Source organism: Myotis lucifugus, unplaced genomic scaffold, assembly GCF_000147115.1.
Source record: "Myotis lucifugus unplaced genomic scaffold, Myoluc2.0 scaffold_237, whole genome shotgun sequence".
In the NCBI taxonomy this organism is placed as follows: Eukaryota; Metazoa; Chordata; class Mammalia; order Chiroptera; family Vespertilionidae; genus Myotis; species Myotis lucifugus.
In genome coordinates, this window is record NW_005871285.1 from 1,573,964 (window position 1) to 1,593,236 (window position 19,273).

General features: G+C 40.5%; 1 pseudogene; it reads left to right on the forward strand.

Moving 5' to 3' along the window:
• The first annotated feature begins 12,497 nt into the window (after positions 1-12,497).
• LOC111827874 lies at positions 12,498-12,597 on the forward strand (annotated as a pseudogene).
• The last annotated feature ends 6,676 nt before the right edge of the window (positions 12,598-19,273 follow it).

The window sequence follows — 19,273 nt, forward strand, 5'->3', positions numbered from 1 at the left end:
ATGTTTTAAATAAACTGAGGGTAGCAATCCAACCTATAGACCGATTTAGATGTGGGTTCCTTCACAACTACAATAGTTGGCACTGCTATGCTGCCTGTCCTCCAAAAACCTGAAATATTTTACATATTTCCCATTCACACTACCAACTGCTATCTAGCAGCTCTGATAGGCACGTCATTCTGCTGCCGGCCAGCACACCTCCCTGTGCCATGGCAGCATGAAGGTGCCAGAGGCTTTCTGCAGACACAGACTATTTCATCTTGAACGAAGCCAGATGTAAGTGGTCTTGGTCCCATTATTTACGACACAGTTACTGCCAAGTTTCTGGAGAGGGTCCCTGAAAACTTTTTTCAATCTTTGCTAGAATAATTCATGGCATAATAATGATGCTCAAGAAAGTCACTAGTCGTGAAAATATTTGAACATGATAGGAAAGACTGTAGAGAAGTGCAATTATAACATGGGTATGCATATGTGTATAATCTGGTAGACCAGGGAAGACACGCAAAATCTTTTATGGATGCTCCAAGGCATAACTCTGAATCAATGACACACAAGAAAATGCAGAGGTGAGTAACAAAAAAGCTGCGGCAATCACATCAGACACTAATCTAGCATATATCAAGGAGAAATGGGAGACATTGAAGAAAGACCATCAGCCAACTGTGAGCCAAGAAGCAGAGTTAGACAGAGCCTTGAGTTCTGAAGGTCACAGAGGCCTTATAAACCTAAAAAATGAAAGGACAACGCTTACCAGGCAAATCACTTGACTTAATTTATTCCTTTGGGGATCAATCTTTTCAGTCCCTTCTTGTGACATAGATAAAATGCAATAGCAAACGGCAAGGAAAAGTTATATGGTATCCACTTGTTAAAGGAGAAAACCTAGTCATAGAAACTTTTTAAATGCCTTTTTCTAGCCATGCAGTTTTGATATGTTTTGGACTAAAACTAAAATTCTTTCTCTACACCATTTATTTTTAAATGGGGTATTGGTTTAATACTCAAATTAGCAAACATAAAAAGTACAGGGTGGAGGGGGGACTGCACAATCTCTACCTCTAAACCCAAAAGGTTGATATCTAAGATCCCCACTGATTGTCTCTCAGGAGCATCTTAGCCTCCTGTCAGCTACCGAGCATGAGGTGGAGGAAGGTAGAAAGCTCCTTAGGCTGCAACATTTGAGTTGGTATAATCCTTGCAATCTGCTCTTTCTAGAAGAAGTACTTGTGCCCTGCTACTTTGGGCACACAATTTCTACTGCACATGTTAGACCTTGTATTAGAAATATTTCTCCATCAAAGCCTTCAGCCAATTAAAATTGTATAAAAGCAGAATAAAACTGATTCCATTCCCAGTTAGGGATCATAAACATAGTCTGCCAGATTAACCCAATGATGATCTTTGCTTCTAGAGCAAGAACAAGGACAAAGGACAGCAGAGAAGAGAAAAAAAAAATCAAATATCCTCTAGAGCAGTGGTTCTCAACCTTCCTAATGCCGCGACCCTTTAATACAGTTCCTCATGTTCTGGTAACCCCCAAACCTTAAAATTATTTTCGTTGCTACTTCAGAACTGTAATTTTGCTACTGTTATGAATTATAATGTAAATATCTGATATGCAGGATGTATTCTCATTGTTACAAATTGAACATAATTAAAGCATAGTGATTAATCACAAAAACAATATGTAATTATATATGTGTTTTCCAATGGTCTTAGGTGACCCCTGTGTAAGGGTCGTTCAACCCCCAAAGGGGTCGTGACCCACAGGTTGAGAACCGCTGCTCTAGAGCAAAGAAATGGGGCAATTGCAGTCAGTAAGCAGAAATGACAGGTTGGTATATGGCCCCCATGACAAGCATACACAAGATCACTGACTCCCAGCCAGGACTGTCATCCCACTTAAGCTTTCAGTACTTATAAATTATGAAGGGCAAGGAAAACACATCAGCTTTTAAAGTACATCTGATGGTTCTTCAGTAAACAGTCACTTCCTCCCCTATCTCTCATCTCCAAGAGAAGAGAATACTTCCTCATCCCATTATATTGAGCTTTGGCCAATGGGATTTTAGGAAATATGATGTAAGCGGGTGTCTAAACAGGCTTTCTTGGTTAGAGGTGCCCTCTTCTACCATGACAGTCACAGATAGCTCCCTGGTCCAAAAAGGAAGAAAGATATGGAAAGCTACTCCTATCCAATCTGAAGCTGGAGCCAAGCCCAGCTGAGCTAAGACTGGTCAGCTAGCTCCCAATCAAACCACAGACGTAGGATCAAGAAATAAATGTTTATTATTGTATGGCACTGGGATTTTTGTCATTACCTATTATTTAGAAACAGATACACAATGATGTCAGCTAGACTTTTGTTTGAACTGAAGCCCTACAATTTATCACCTCTGTGATGTTGCCCAAATTACCTACCTTTTCTGAGCCTCAGTTTTCTCAAATGGAAAATTATGGTAAGTACTAGAGGCCTGATGCATGAAATTCATGCAAAAGTAGGCCTTCTTTCCCCTGGCTGCCAGCACTGGCTTCCCACTGGCACCAGGAACCAAGGCTTCCCTCGCAGCCCTGTCTTCGTCCGGAACAACTTCCAGTCTAATTAGCATATTATGCTTTTATTACTATAGATTCTAAGTCTAAATAACTTCATGGCAAGAAAACATTTCTGGAAATATTAGGTATTATAATTATTATTATTTTCCATAACTTAAGTGTCTTTTTGCAATGCTTTATCTCTAGGAGTAATAAGAAAACATCCATTAAAAATAGATGTCCATAGTTTATACTCCTCTATGTGAAACAACCAGATTGACTCCCATGAGAAAGCGAGAGAACAAATCATTTCATTTTTCTACGGAGGGAATGACACTGAAAGGGACCAAAGTTTTGCCTCGCCAAAATGTGCCTTTTGGGGTATTGATTTTATTATTTTTTAAATATGTTTTTATTGATTTCAGAGAGGAATGGAGAGGGAGAGAGAGATAGAAACACCAGCGATGAGAGAAAAATCATTGATGGGCTGCCTCCTACATGCCCCACACTGGAGATCGAGGCTGCAACCTGGGCATGTGCCCTGACAAAGAATTGAACCTTGACTTCCTGGTTCCTAGGTCAACACTCAAACACTGAGCCACGTTGGCCAGGCAGGAAATTGATTTTAAGCTGGTTATTATGAAACAAAAGACTCCCAAAGATCCTCTGACCCTCCCCCTTTCTGCCTGAGAGATTAAGATTGAACAGCCTGCTCCATGAGGGACTCAGCATATTCACCTTAGCATTAGACAGAAAGGCTCCCAAAAGAAACCTGCCAACTACATATCCCATGTCTCATGGTTTCTGGGTCGCCTTGCAGGAATTTTCCTGCAAGTATGTTGCTCTTTTTACCTATCTGTAATTTGCCTACTATTCCCCATCACCGCCCTCATTCTCCTTTGTTAAAAATGGCCTAAAATCTTCAACTGCCTAATGCTTCATGGAGTCTCATTATGGATGGCACCCCCGACTGTGATTCACATAGTAAACTTCGGACATTTCTCCTGTTAATCTGTCTCTGTTAATTTGATTTTTAGCCCAGAACTTATTATTAGAAGAACTTAGAAAGTGGGAGGAAAATTTATATTTTTGCCCCCACAATGAGCCTCAAATTGACACTGCACATCTGTACAAGTAATGGAGTCTGTTTTGCTCACAATACATTTTTCTCAATGATGTGATTTTTTTTAAGTACATATTTTATTTGCTTTATGTAGGGAGACTTAGAATACTGACTGGACACAGAGAGAGTGAAAAACAGAGGTTGGAAGAAAACAAACCCGTACATCAATTTTACAAGCCCAAGAACAAGCTCTCAGCTATTTCATCTCTGAGGTTTTCTTCTTGAAAAATATCAAATTGCATATCCATGAAAGGGGGTAATACAGCCTACATGGTAATACCTTAGATAATTTCAGACTCTGTGAGGGTAAGGAAGAGGTGTGGCTTACAATGCTAGAAGCCAGTTGCCATTAACAACAGAAACAACAACAAAAAAGCAAAACCTGACAAAAAGAGTACAGCAAGTTCCCTTACGCGCAGCAAAGGGTCAAGTGCCTTGTTCCCTTGGACAGTGTCCTGAACAGAAAACCTCTCGAGGTTGGCCATGCCAAGGAATGCCTTCATATGACAAGTACGCTAATGTAGTCCATAACTCACTGCAGAAATTCCCCTGTCCAGATATTCCTGGAACAGGTCTTTTGAACCACCTGCCTCACCTTCCTGAGTTCTCACCATTCCTTCCACAATGGTCCTTTGGCCAAGCAATGGTCCAGGATGCTCTCAAGTTGCCAGGGACCATCTCAACCTGCTTACCTCACGGGCTTTAGCTTCAGATTCTTTCCCTTCACCAACACGGAGCACTATTACCAACAAACTCTGTGAGGCTCTATCAGATGACAGGCTAGCTTCTGCTGACAGGCAAATTCAGAAGTTAATGACTACTATTGGGCCCATTCACCTATCTCCACATTTAATATGTTGAGCCAGTTACTTAAACTAAGCCTCAATTTCACCCTTTCTAAAACAAGGTTGATAATCTTATATAATTCATGAATTTGTTCTGAGAATCAATGAAATAATTACACATAAAAATGTGATTATTTTTTTCTTTGCAATGATGACTGACTTATAAAGACTTAGCCAGTTCGAGGACTCATTGGGGTGGGGTCCAATGGAGATCCCACAAGACAAGATGTTTGAAAAGAGAGCTTTGATGAGAAAATAAGAGACATGAGAAAGAGAATTTTCTAAAATTCTTCAGCATTTGTCCTAACCGGTTTGGCTCAGTGGATAGAGTGACGGCCTGCAGACTGAAGGGCCCCAGGTTCGATTTTGGTCAAGGGCATGTACCTTGGTTTCGGGCACATCCTCAGTAGGGAGTGTGCAGGAGGCAGCTGATCGATGTTTCTCTCTCATCGATGTTCCTAACTGTCTATCCCTCTCCCTTCCTTTCTGTAAAAAATCAATAAAATATATATTTTTTAAATAACATGAATTTAAAAATAAAATTCTTCAGCATTTCAAGAATGAGGCCTGGAAACACTGAATCATACTGCTTCTTCCATGAGTAATAATAATACTGGCTAATGTCCTGGCATTATTATGATTCCCACTTACAGATAGAGAAATTGAGGCATAAAATAATTAAGAAAGTTACCCAAAATCACAAAATTTGAAAATAAACTGCCTGGCTATGGAGAATGACATAATCACTAGGCTTTATGTTTCTAAAGAATAATCCCTAGGCTTAAGTCCATGCCAGCATCGCCATGGGGCTCTGGACCATGGCAGGAAGATAGAGATAGAAACAGGAGTAAAAAGAGGAGCCAGCCCTTCTGGAGAATGAGACCGAGAGAGAAAGAGGAACTACACAAAGGAATGTTAGATACGATTAGAGAGACACAGATGGCAGGTGCCCTGATACACATGCAGACCTCGTGGGAAATGGGGCTTCACTTCCTGGTGATACAGGGAGGTCTTGAGTTCAGATTCCTCCAGCCACCTTGGGTGCCATGTGGTGAGAATGGGAAGCTGGCAGTGATGCTGGGCCATCAAGTAAGCAACACTGCACCCTGGCAAAGCCACCAGAAATACTCTATGGTGAACTATGCCAAGTAAGCAGAATTTTGGCCCCTTTGTGTTACACTTGTGAATATGTTTCAGTACATGGTAAAGAGGACTTTGCAGATATAATTTAGGTTCCTAACCACTGGATCTTAAAATAGGGAGGTAATGCCCTGGCCAGCGTGGTTGGAACATTGGTCCGCACACTGAAGGTTTGCTGGTTCAATTTCCGGTCAAGGGCACATGCCTGCATTGCAGGTTCAATCCAGGTTTCTTTCTTTCTCTTTCTCCCTGCCTCTCTCTCTCTCTCTCTCTCTCTCTCTCTCTCTCTCTCTCCCCTCCACCTCTGTCTCTTTCTCTTCACCTCCCCCTCTCCCTTCCACTCTCTCTAAAAATAAATGGAAAAAATATCCTCAGGTGAGGATTAACAAAATAAAATAGGAAGAGGATCCTGGATTACCCATTACCCAGGTGGGCCCAAGGTAAAATTGATTCCTTAAAAATACCTTCCTCCTATGTATGGATAGAAGTGAAGCGATCAGGGAGATGCATCAGACAAGGACATTGGGTGAAACAGAAGAGGAAGGCAGAGTGACTGGAGCGTGAGAAGGACCTGACCCGCTGTTGCTACAAGGAGCCACATAGAGAGGAATGTGGGTAGATTCTGGAAACTAAAGCAGACCCTGGCTGACAGTCAAGGAAAGAAACAGGACCTCAGTCTTACAGCCACCAGGCACTGAATTCGGCCCAAAACCTGAATGAACTTGGAAGTGGATTCTCCCCCTGCGCCTCCTCCAGTAAACAACACAGCCCCCTCCACACCTGGGTCTCAGCCTTGTGAGAGGCTGAGCAGAGGAGCCCTACAAGTCTGCCTGGGCTTCTGACCTGCAGAGACTACCAGCTGATACATTTATGCTGTTTTCTGCTGCTAAGTTTGTGGTTAATTTTTTCAGCAGAAATAGAAAACTAATGCAGGTGGCTCTCACATTTGCATGTGCATCACGACAGCCTTGAGGATGTGTTCACACGCAAACTATTGGAACCCATCCATAGAGTTTCTGATTCATTAGGTCCGGGGTGAATCTGAGAATCTGCATTTGTTTTTTTGTTTTTGTTTTTTTTTCTTCATTTTTAACAAGTTCCCATCTAATGCTGATACTACTGGTCCAGGAATCACACTTCGAGAATCACTGTTGTAAACACAGACCAGGGCCATGCATGCCAGCAGGGGAGCAGTGATCAGGATGATACTGAGCATCTGTGTGAAAACACCTCTCTTGTTATTACAATTATCACGGTAATTGTTGTTGTTTCACTTTCTGAAAGTTACTTATCCTTTTTGCGGATCCAATGCCTTGAAGTGTTTCTCAACGGGGAAGTACAATGCCACAGCAAAATCACACAAGGTTTTTCAATCACACGTGCAGTAGCCCCCAATCTCCCCAGAAGTTCCAAGAGCTCTCCAAGAGATAACTTTTGTTTTCTTTTTTTCCTCACCTGAGGATATGCTTTGTATTGACTTTAGAGAGAGGAAGGGGGGGGGGAGAGAGAGAAAGAGTAGAAACATCAATGTAACAGAGAAACATCAATCGGCTGCCTCCTGTACATGCCCCTACAGGGGATCAAACCCACAATCCCCAGGTGTGTGACCTGACCGGGTATCGAACCTGCAACCTTTGTGTGTATGGAATGATGCTCCAATCAACCGAGCCACACCAGCCAGAGACCCTTTTCTTGTTAGACTCACCACCATGGTAGTGATCACTGTGAAGAATGGAAAAGCAGGGGTCAAGAAATACTTGCTTAATAGAGAATAAATGTTTCCAAAGAAACTGTGTTCCTAGATAACTGGAAGTTATTGGAGAGCTACAAAAATAAAACTTCCCAATATTTTATCTGAAGTACAATAGCACTTCCAATTTTCTGTTGTTAATACAAAAAGGTACCTCTAATAATCATGTACCCAATCGTAAGAGGGGTTTTTTCCTACAGTTGAGTATACATGACTGTAGGCATCACAGGCAGGAGAGGAAATTGAGAAACAAAGGCAGTGAAGGAGGCATTTGATTATCCTTCAGATATCCCTAGAGAGGAAAGGACACCCTGGTTCCCACCAGAATATACTTCCCTGCAACAGAAGAGGTGTAAATGGAGAGGGAGAGAGGGATATTGGACACTCTTCCTGGTGGTACCGAGTATGAAAATGGCCTAACCTAATGGCCTAACTATGGACAAGTCCTGCTTCTTACTTTCCTCCATAACTCTGTGAATCTAAGCTCATTTTCTCTTACTCTGACTATAAAAAGGCAGCGCATTGCTCATCAAGGTCCTCTACATAATAACCATTCAAAGAGAGGTGACCTGAATGCAAGTTCCTGCTGCAATTAGAGGATCCATCACCATTTTTATTCAAAATTGAAGGGCTATGTAATTTCCAACTGTTCCTCATTATCTGCAGAGGAAGGGGGTAGGGCAATTATCTCTGCTATGATGAAAGAAAAGCTTAACACTACCATCAAGTGTTAAAATATCTGCAAGTCCTCTATTTATGATAAACCTTTTCTAAAACACCCAAAAAAACCCCACTGCAGAACAAAATATCATTCTAATAATTTCAAAAGGCTGTAACAGCACTTCACCTCTAAGCATACATCCCTACTAAAGCATACCTTAATTTTTCAAAAGCACATATTAAGTAAGTATCAAACTATTATATCCTCTTCAAAGCATCTTATGTCTTCTATCCAAATAAAGGAAACTGCACGAAAAACAGGAGTATACGAAGAAGGATCCCAGACTCAAGACTTTCAGGATGACAAGTTTAGACTAATAATACATAGCCTAGAGCTTGCTGATTAAAAAAGAAATAACCATGTCCATATCTTACTGAAATGGGTTTTTATACTTACAATAGCATACTCATAAAATTTAAAACTATGTGCTAACTTAATAGAAACTCACTACTCCAGGAGAATGTTAATAGAAACACAGCAATTTTAAATTCAAAATGAAAGCTGGTATCTGTCAAATTCATTTGCTTGCTTTTCGCTACATTCATAGCCTCATCATTTACTATAAATTCATTTTGGAGCATAAAGAGACTCAATCTACTCCTAAATTATGGCTTTTTTTCCTCTGGGGTATGAACACAAGTGGTAACCAGGCAGACAGGGCTTATCCTATGTGCAATGTTAACTTTCCAAAGTCGCACCAGAGACACAGTTTTTCAAAATATACTTGACCGCCTGGCAGGTGTGGCTCAGCAGTTGAGCTTTGACCTATGAACCAGGAGGTCACGGTTTGATTCCCAGTCAGGACATATGCCCAGGTTGTGGGCTCAATCCCCAGTGTGGGGCATGCAGGATGTGTTCTCATCATTGATGTTTCTTGCTCTCTCTCCTTCTGCCTTCCTCTCTGAAATCAATAAAAATATATTTAAAAATAAAATAAAGAATGCCCTGTGTCTTTTATTAAATAAATAAAAATCAATACATATATACATACATACAAAATATACTTGACCAACGGTTAACTAGCATTATTCTACCTGTCTATTATTCTTCAGCAACAATGTAATTCAGAATTGGGCAATAGATTTTAAAAACTGAAAATAAAAACTGTTAATATTTCAAACAGCGTATTCTGAAGATTTATCTTTATAGTCCAAAAGTAATTTCAAACTATTTAATTGGAACACAGCTCCTTTGGCAATTAATTTAGCCTGTGTCCTTCTAACCTCCTGTAAATTAGAACTCCACAGGCAATAACTATGCAACTCTAATCTTCAACAGAATCTCAACATTTCATATACAGATTACAGCAAAATAACCACCAAATTGCTCTCATTATCTTTTGCTCTTTAGTATAATTCACTCCGAACTACTTATCTGAAACATTCTTTTTCTAGGAGAACCAAGATGATTACTTAACTCTCTTCTCCAATAAGTCCTGGGTTCTCTTTGTAACAGGTCCTATTTGTAAGAAGGCCTAACTCAACATCTGACCATGGTCTATTAGATTGTATTTCTTTAATGTAAGTCATCTGCTTCAATCAGGTTTGGACCACATTATAACTCAGGGTTCATACTGCTTCCCAAAGTCCCCACCGGGGACACCTTCCTTTTCCTCCTCCAATATCCAAATATTGACATTCTCACGCTGTATCTTCACCATAACCCTTAAATTCCTACTGGATTGTACAGTCAGTTACAAAAGACCTTACTTTATTCTTCACTGGCTCATTCTTAAGAACTTGCCATTAGTTTTACATAACCTACTAGATTACAAACTCAGTAGGGCACAAATGAAGGTTTTTGGTTTGTTTCTATCATCTGCAGAATACAGGCATCAGAACCTTCATAACTGATTACGCATACACATATAAAACATGACCCAAATAGCTAATTCTTTTCAAGTATCCATTTTTGTCTTTTCAATAGTGGGATCCATTTCCTAGAGAGTAATGGTTTTAATCAAAACAAAAAGTGGTTTTCCTTCCTCAGAATACCTTCAATACTCTAGAAGAGAAGACAAATCCTATATGTTCCATTTCTTCCTTCCTTCATCCACTTACCCTTCCATTCATTCATTCATTCATTCAGTGCATGTGAACTAGCCACCCATTGTGTTTGAGGCCCAGGTAGGTGCTATGGAAAACATCAATGCTGAATGGTGAGATAAAACTTGCTCTCACTCATCAGTTTGGAAAAGCAGGAACCACCCATCAAGAGAGGAGTGCTCTGAGAGTGAGCTCAGCTGGGGGTGGGCAACAGTAGGGTCATAAACCTTCCATTCAACTTGGCATTTAGGTCAGGTGATAAAGAGATAACCAGCAACACCAAATTTTGCAGGTACTGAAGAAGTGATATTATGCAACAAAATGGTGAAATAATCAATGCCTTCTAAACTGCTACCAGAAAAATGCTGAAAAACAAAAATGAGCAAGATTATGAAAAAAAATTCAAGCAACCCAAGGATGGGGAGTCAAGAAGTCGAAGGAATCAGAATATTAAGATACAACATAAAGGCCCTGCCGGTTACTCAGTTGGTTAGAGAGCCCTCCTGATACACCAAGGTTGTGGGTTTGATCCCCAGTCGGTCAGGGCACACACAGGAATCAATCAATGAATGTATAAATAGATGGAACAAAAAAATCAATGTTTCTCTCTCTCCCTCCCTCTCTCGCTCTAAAAAAATAAATGAATAAAACATTTTTAAAAGGTATAACATAAAGAAATAAAAGCAGATATTTGGGTAAGAGCTATTGTATATTGTTAGTTATTGTAAGATTACTTAGTACTTAAGAACTTTGTTTAAGCAAGCTCTAGTGGGGTACTGTTTTATTTTAAAATTCAACATTAAATCCATACATGTTCTGGTCAGTTAATAAGGAAGGAAGTTGCAGAAACTCACAGAGAAATAATGATAAAAACCTAACACACCCATGCTTCTTTCAGTTTCCCACGGAAAATGGCTTCTTCACGGGGTCTAACAGGAACAGATACTGCTGTGCGTCTGCTGGCAGCTCCAGCACATGGGAGATGATTTGCCTGCATTATGCTATCCTTGCCCCTTGCGAGTGAATTACCAGACCTGAAAGGCCATAACACATAATAGCAATTACATGTGTTTAGAAGTCTTCTATAATGAGGACTGATATTTCAGCACCAGTGGTACTCAGCCTATAGAAACCTTGGTAAATCACCTTATCAAGCCTGTTGATATAAAAAGTCGTATGTGAAAAAGGAAAACAATAACCCAGGTTTCCTTCTGTTTCTCTGTGACATTTCATTTTAGGCTCATGGGCCAGAAAAGACCTCAGGTGATATATTTTTATAAATACAAAAATAAAATGCATCCTGGTATTTAGAAAATGCAAATGGGGCTCCGTTAAATATGTACATCTGGAGGTAGCCGTGCTTTCCATTCAGTTCAGGATATTTGTATTCACAACAGCACAGATCTCACTGAACACTCCTGGTCACTGGCTAAAGTGTGTCATTGTTAGTATTGTACAGACAAGGCAACGAAAGCACAGGGCTGTTAAGTCACTTTCCCAAGGTTAATGGACTTCAACCAGGATTTGTCTCAAAGTGCAATGCAACTTCCCTCAGGTAAGTACTTTATTTCGCAGATAGTCTCAGGGGGGCAGGCAAGTTAAGAAAACATCCAGCTTCAAGTAGCATCAGAGAAATACGAGGACGGTAGATCCTAGTGGATTGTTTGAGGTAACTAAAGCATCTGGGGACCGTTCATGAACTTTCAGGTTGTCAGAGAAGAGCAGATCTTTCTAGCTGGCATCTTTAGCAACTCTCTCAAGATACAAGTGGACAGACAATGGATTCAGTTCAATATGGCAATTCTTCGTTTCAATCAAGTTAAAAAAATGCCTTTATCAAATAAATAACTACGTTTTCATCCGCCATATTCTCTCTGAGGTGACCCGCATCACCTCAAGCGACTCATTCGCACATTCATCAGATCTTTTCCCACCTTCACCTCTTTCCCTTTTGCCTTATTAAAAATGGACCTTATTTCTTCTTCCCTACCCCCCATTCTTATCTGCCTTCTCATGACTCACTCTATCAATCATAGCCTCCTCTTTGGATCCTCAATGTTTCCCCCTTTTCTGGCTCCCTCTAGTCAGTGGAAAGTCTTGTCCAACTGAAAAATGAAAACAAAAAGCCCTCTCCATCCTATTCCTCTCTTGATATCCTATACTGCCCCTCCCCTTCCCAGCCTGGCTTCTTGAAAGGATAGTCCATATTGTTCATTCTACCTCCTCACCCATTGCCCATCCCACAGCAATCTGGCTACTGCCCTCACCAGTCCACTGAAATTAGCCTTGCAAAGTTACAAATGATCTTCTCGCTGCTTAATTCAATGGACACCGTATGCTTCACCAGCTTATGTGCTAAAATTGGAAAGATGAGAAGATCATCATGGTCTCTGGGAAAGAATGACAAGCAAATGCATGCAGTGTCTCATATTTTTATAGTAGGAACTCATTTTGTTATATATAGACCTATCTCTAAATAGAGTATAGATTTGCATATAGAAAGAGTCTGGGAAGATATATATCGAAAATTTAACAGAAGTAATGCTGGGTGGTGGGATTTAGGTCAATTCTTAAGTTGCACATAATTATATATGCATATGTATTTATATATGGTTGTGTATATATGTACATATATTCAACTTATATAATGATCACATATTCCATACCTAAATAAAAATTTAAAAATATATCATCTCAAAATATCCAATGGCCCCTTTTCACTTCTTCTCTTGACATCTCAGTGGTATTTGACAATATTAACCATGTTCTATATCCTTGGCTTTAAGGATATCACTCTCTCTTAGTCTTCCATCACCCTCTTGGCATCCTGTTCTTCGTCTTCTTGTCAACCTCCTCTTCTATTCCCATGCCCTTTATGTTGGTCCTCTAAACTCCATCATTGTCCTTTGTCTCTCCCTGCTCTACACACAGTCTCTGGGTGGTCTCATTCATGTCAAAGGCTTACAATTATGCTGAAAACTCCCACATCTATTTCTGTAGCTCAGAGCTCCTGCCTCAATTCCAGCTTCCTCTATGCAACCCTTTACTAGGTTTCCAAACACTTCAAAGCAACATCCTTGAAACTGAATTCATCATCTTTCACCCAAATTGGTCCAACTCCTGTATTCATAGATCAATGAACAGAACCACTATCTATCAGGCTCTGTCAGAAATGTAGGTGTCATTTTTTCTTTCCTTTCTCTTACATCCTACATGGACAGGCTTATCAACTCTACCAAATTCTGTCTCCAGTATTTCAAAAATGTCACTTCTTTTTTTGTCTGTCAACACCGCCTTAACGATGGGTCTCGTCATTTCTTCTTCCGATTATTGAAACAGCCTCTTTTGCCTTCAGTCTCAGCCCCTTCTATTCCCTCCTCTTATTCTTCAGCCTTAGTGGGTTTTCCGAAATATGAATCACAGCATGTCACTCTCTGTTGAAAGTCTCTAATGACTCCCTTTGCCTAAGGATAAAGTTGCAATGATACTGTCCTCCAGCATAGACTTATTGCTCAGCATTCATCCACCTTGCATCTTAAGTCTTTGTGAACTCCAGATTTAGTGACCTGCTAGCTGTTCTCCAAACTTCATATTCTTGGACGCCTTAAGCCTTTGCCCTGTCACTCCACCTACAGGGAAGCTTATTCCCCGTTGTCAGTACTTGACTTTTTTCAGTTATCCTTTGAGAGTCAACTCAGGCATTATTTATTGACCTGCTCAGACCCAGCCTTGCTGTCACAGCACATCGCACTTCCTATACTGTGCTATACACATCACACACTATTTTAATTGTTCATTCATCTGTCTCTTTCAGGTCAGGAGCTCACTAGAATGTTTGAGCTCCTTCAGGTCAGGACTAAAAATGTAATACTTTTTGAATCAACACATAAGTATATGATTGGCATAAAACAGGCTTTTAGAAAATTGGCACTGCTGGGCTGATGTGCTGTGAGGGAGATGGGAACCAGAGGCTCTTGAACAAATTTACCCACAAAATATTGCACTGTCATTCTTCAAAAGTGACTAAAGTAAATATAGGTGCATCTAAATGTATTTGTTCAGCCCACTACTGACAGCTTAAAGAGCTCCAAATTCAGAAAGAGCTCCAGGAAAAAGCTCAGAACTTGAATTAGAGCCATCCGCACCGACAAGCACCAGCTCCTTTTTGAGCAGGAGCTCCGCTGCAGGAATGCTGTGATGGAACGCAGGGAACGCAGCACATGAAGCCAGAAACCCAGTTTCTCTTTATGTTTATGTCTTTACTCCCCAGCCACCCAAGTGGTCCCCTTGGCAACTCACCTGCCCTCATCTGAAATTGGAGGGCAGCAGCATCTGAGAGAACCAGATGGACTTTTGTATTCCCTTTAGCACTAAAATAAATAATTATCACAGTTCAGGATGAATGCTTTTCAACAGATTACTTACAGGTTTGATAATACAAAACATGATATCTTCTGTACGATTATCTGAGGGCTTAAGAGGTTCCTGAAAGACTATCAAGTCATCTTGGTTCACCAAATTTAAATACTGTCTTTCAAGACCTCTCGGGAAGGCATGGCTCTTTAATGGGAAGAACCTTGGTTATCACTCCTCCCTCCTCTCTGACCAAAAACAGGAAAGCATGAAATGTCCCTTTGACTAGATGAGAAACAGAGGAAAATGAATGGCCTTGAATTATATTTAAAGTATAATATAATTAATGGGAAAAATACTATACTGCACAGACATCTTCCTCCACTAACCCCCTGAAGCGCACTGCACTTACTCTTAAACACAATCTCAATTTATTCAAATGCTGGGTATCTGTAGGTTTGGGTCAGGGCTGGACCCTTCTCCATCCCAAGAAAGAGAATCATAACTATTCTCTGGCAATTGTGTGCAATTCTAAATAATTAGAATTTTTTTCTCTGGCATTTTTTAGTTCAAGTTTGCGTTTGGTCCCAAATGAGATCTGACAGCATGCCACCTGGGGAGTTCCAGAAGAGAGACAGACATGGGACTCTTCCCTTCGCAGGATTGTTACTACATGTGACACTGCTGTGACAATGAGGGGAGATAATGACAACAGCCAAGGATAACAGAGTAGAAGGAAGAATGGCACTTTGTTTTTTTATGACAGTGATACATTCATTTAGCCAAGACTAAAACCATCCTGGCTTTACAAACAGGACAGGCATACCTCCAGGATATTGAGGGTTTGGCTCAAGATCACAATAAGTCAAATCATAAATTCATAATATATTTGGTAGTGGGGGGTTTTGCTTTCAGTTTGTAAAACCGGCAACACCTCCGAAGTACTATAAACTGAGGTAAGCTTATAAATATGATTTTATATTATTAGCAACCCAAACCCTCCTAACTGACATACTACTACTGACTGTTTTCAAATAGCTTCCCTTGCGTTGAAATTGGTGGACTGGTGATACATATGAATGGGGTCAACAAACAGCAGCCCACAGACTAAATCTGCCCACCTTCTGCTTTTGTCAATAAAGTATTATTAGAACACAGCCATTCTTTTGTGTGTGTGTGTGTGTTGTCTATGGTTGCCTTCCTGCTACAATAGCAGAGTTGAGTAGTTGTGACAAAAAGTGTATGGCTCTGGCTCACACATGAAAATATTTAGTAGTGATTCTGTTGGGAACTACTAGTCATGCTCACTATAACACCCTTACTTAGCTGTATGCCATGTCTCAGGGCACATGAATTGGTTTTTACATTGCACCTGCCACCACCAATCTGATGGATTTACCAGCATAAGTAAACAGCAAACACACTATTAATCCTCACATTTGTTGACCAATTAGGGAAATATATTTATCATCATTTTAAGGTATATTTTTATTTAGAATTTTCTGTTTGGGGACTTGTTTCAATGTAAACACAACATTCTAAGTTTTGTTCTAAAATAAGTTGGCTTTGCCCTGGCCAATGTGCTCAGTGGTTAGAGTGTCAGCTCAAGCCCCACATGGTCGCAGGTTCTGTCAAGGGCACATGCCTGGGTTGCAGGTTTGTTCCCTGCCCGCCCCTTACCCCCACTCCCCCCCAACCCCCAAGGCAGAGTGTGTGTAGGAGGCAACCAGTCTATGTGTCTCTCTTACATGATGTTTCTCTCTTTCTCACTCCCTGCTCTTCCCCCCCTCCCTCCTTCTTTCCCACTCTGTCTGAAAAGCAATGGAAAAAATATCCTCAAGTGAGGATTAGCAAAAATAAATAAAGTAAGTTGGCTTTACACACAATTTTTATTGAAGTATAGTTTCTTGTAAGCTGATGAATTTTTAGGTGCCTTCTACTTTCAATTTTACAGAGTGATTATAATTTCTTTGGAGTTACTTTTATATACTAAGCAGTATTTTATAAATAATGATAATTATTCTAATTCTTGCTTTCATAAAAAGACCTAAAAATATATTCTTAGAAAGAACTAAATTAGCTTTATATAGAGATCTAAATGTGAAAAAACAAAACACATGTATATGAAACTATTGGTCCTATTTTACAATCAAGAAATATATACCCTTAATTATATAGTCAGCTGAAACATGAAAATTAAAGAGGTTTAAAAAATATGTGAATTACAATGTAAGGGATATAAAACACATCTATCCTCAATGGAATACACCATATGTTCAGGAAAACATAATTTACCTGAAATTGTTATTTCATCCAAGGGATTACAAAAATAACAACTGGAAAAACCAGCTGAGACACTGCTTCAAGGAAGACTAAGTGGGGGAAGGAGTGAGTGGTTCAGAAAATGAACCATTATAGAAAATAACCAGCCAGCACTTCAACTTTTCAGATTTGAGCTGATTGTGTTTTCCTACTCTGGAGAGTATACACAGCAAAGAGGAAGATATTGGGGTGCTCTGAACTTCCTAAGTCCCAACTATTTTTCCAGTTTACTAAATCCTTTTGTGTCTCTTAAGAGTTAGAATTTCTTGCCCTAACTGGTTTGGCTCAGTGGATAGAGTGTCGGCCTGCAGACTGATAGGTCCCAGGTTCGATTCCGGTCAAGAGCATGTACCTTGGTTGCGGGCACATCCCCAGTGGAAGGTGTGCAGGAGGCAGCTGATCAATGTTTCTCTCCCATGGATGTTTCTAACTCTCTATCCCTCTCCCTTCCTCTCTGTAAAAAATCAATAAAATATATTTTTTAAAGAAGAGTTAGAATTTCTTGTATATTTCTACAACAAAACCACTTAAAGCTCTCCTAAATTTTCAAGAAAAAAAGTGCCACCAACTCCTCTACTATCTAAAATGGTTGCCCTGTATATGTTGTGGCCATTGGCCCAGGAGAACGACAGCCGGCACCCAGAGGAATCAGGAAAGTAAACCTTTATTACACAGCGTTGCTAGTCCAGGGGACTCTGATCCAAAGCCTGCACTGCCAATGTGGGGAGGTTTTGACATATATAGTATATCTTCTTGTGGCGGGCCCCTCGGGGTGGGCTTTGCAGCTCCGCCCGAGTCAGTTAGAATGGGGAAGTAAGATCACTGTTTAACTAGATACCGAACTAGGCTATAAGCCCCTAAAGTCACCCCCCTATTTTCTTTCTCATATATATGAACCTGTTTGTTATGTACCAACTCCCTGGTTAAACAGCAAATCTTACCAAGGTGCTTCCTGGGAGACATGCAGTGGTTCTGTGATGCTGAGCAGTGGGAAAACCATCGCAGCTTGGAGTCCAAGAATAAATGACGCACCCACACACAAGACATGTACACATCCCTCTCATGGGTCTACAGGACACGGATCCTACCTAACAAGCATGGCGCTGGCAGAGTGAATACCAGCAAGACTGCATACACACCTAAGTAGACATTTGGATGAACCGACAGATAAAAGCAAAATTAAGAGATAACACAGAAGGTGGACAGCATTATTAGCACAGCATATGGGAGAAAAGGTAAACCACCAAAATGCCCATGCTTAGAGGGAATGCTGAGAAAATACAACAGAGATACAAAGGAGCCTGAGAAAATGCAAAAGAAAACATAACAAGAAACCTGCCATGGTACTTGTCATGTGAAAGGCCGAGGGCTACGTCCTCCATCTTGCCCCGGATCCTCCATTTTTGGGCAGCCATGTGCTCAGCAAGGAGCATCTTCCCGGAAGCCCGAGCCTCTGCTAGCCACACCTAGGATTTCTTTAAACTAACCAATGATAATCAAGGGAAGTGCGCACCATAGACACAACCACATCCTGTGTAACAAGACCCAGACTTGCGCCTGGCCAATCGGCAGGGCCCACAGTCCTCTCTCCTCCCCTTACTCCAACCCACCTATAAAACCCCTCTCCCCACAGAGCTGTTTCTCTCTCTCTCTCTGCCTCTTGCTGCTGCGTCGGCGAGTGTGGTAGACGGGGAGCCCGAGCTAGCTCGAATAAAGACTCTTATGCTTTTTCATCGGACTCGGCTGGCTCCCTGGTGGTCTCTTGGGGATCTTGAAATCTGGGCATAACATCATGGTACACACAAAACAGGATCCCACAGGTTGGAGAAAAGAATTCAGCCAGGTCCAAAGCCTTCACAATGAAGGGTTTTAAGCAGTTTTCAGAAAGGAAGAAGTGGAAACTCTTCCAAATACACTATAGATTACTCTATCTTTTAATGTGTGCTGTAAAATAGGCATAATTCTCAGTTTAGAGACAAGCTCATCCATTTCAAAAAATATTCTGGTTGTAGAAAGCACAGTGTCCACCCACACAGCAACGTTGAATATGTGTACCTGGAATCAGGGGCTCTATGTCGTCAGCATCTCAATCAAGGTTCTAAGGCCCAAAGAGGCAAAAGTTAGGCAAGTGATGCCACTTTAATATTAGGTTTTTGAATTACCGAAAATGATTCATACTAACTGGAGAAAAAATAGAAAATATTAACAGGAAAAAAAAATTAGCTCAAATTCCACTCACACACTCAATACACTTTGATGTAGTTCATGCCAGACTATTCATCTTAGAAAGTTTTCCCTTAAAATTGGGACCAACATGTACACTGTTTTAAATAACCTGTTTTGCTTATTGTTTCTTTCACATTGTAGATCAGTTTTCAATACTATTGTTTCTGTGTTTAAATAGCACATGGTAAGGTGCTATTTTATTTAATTTTC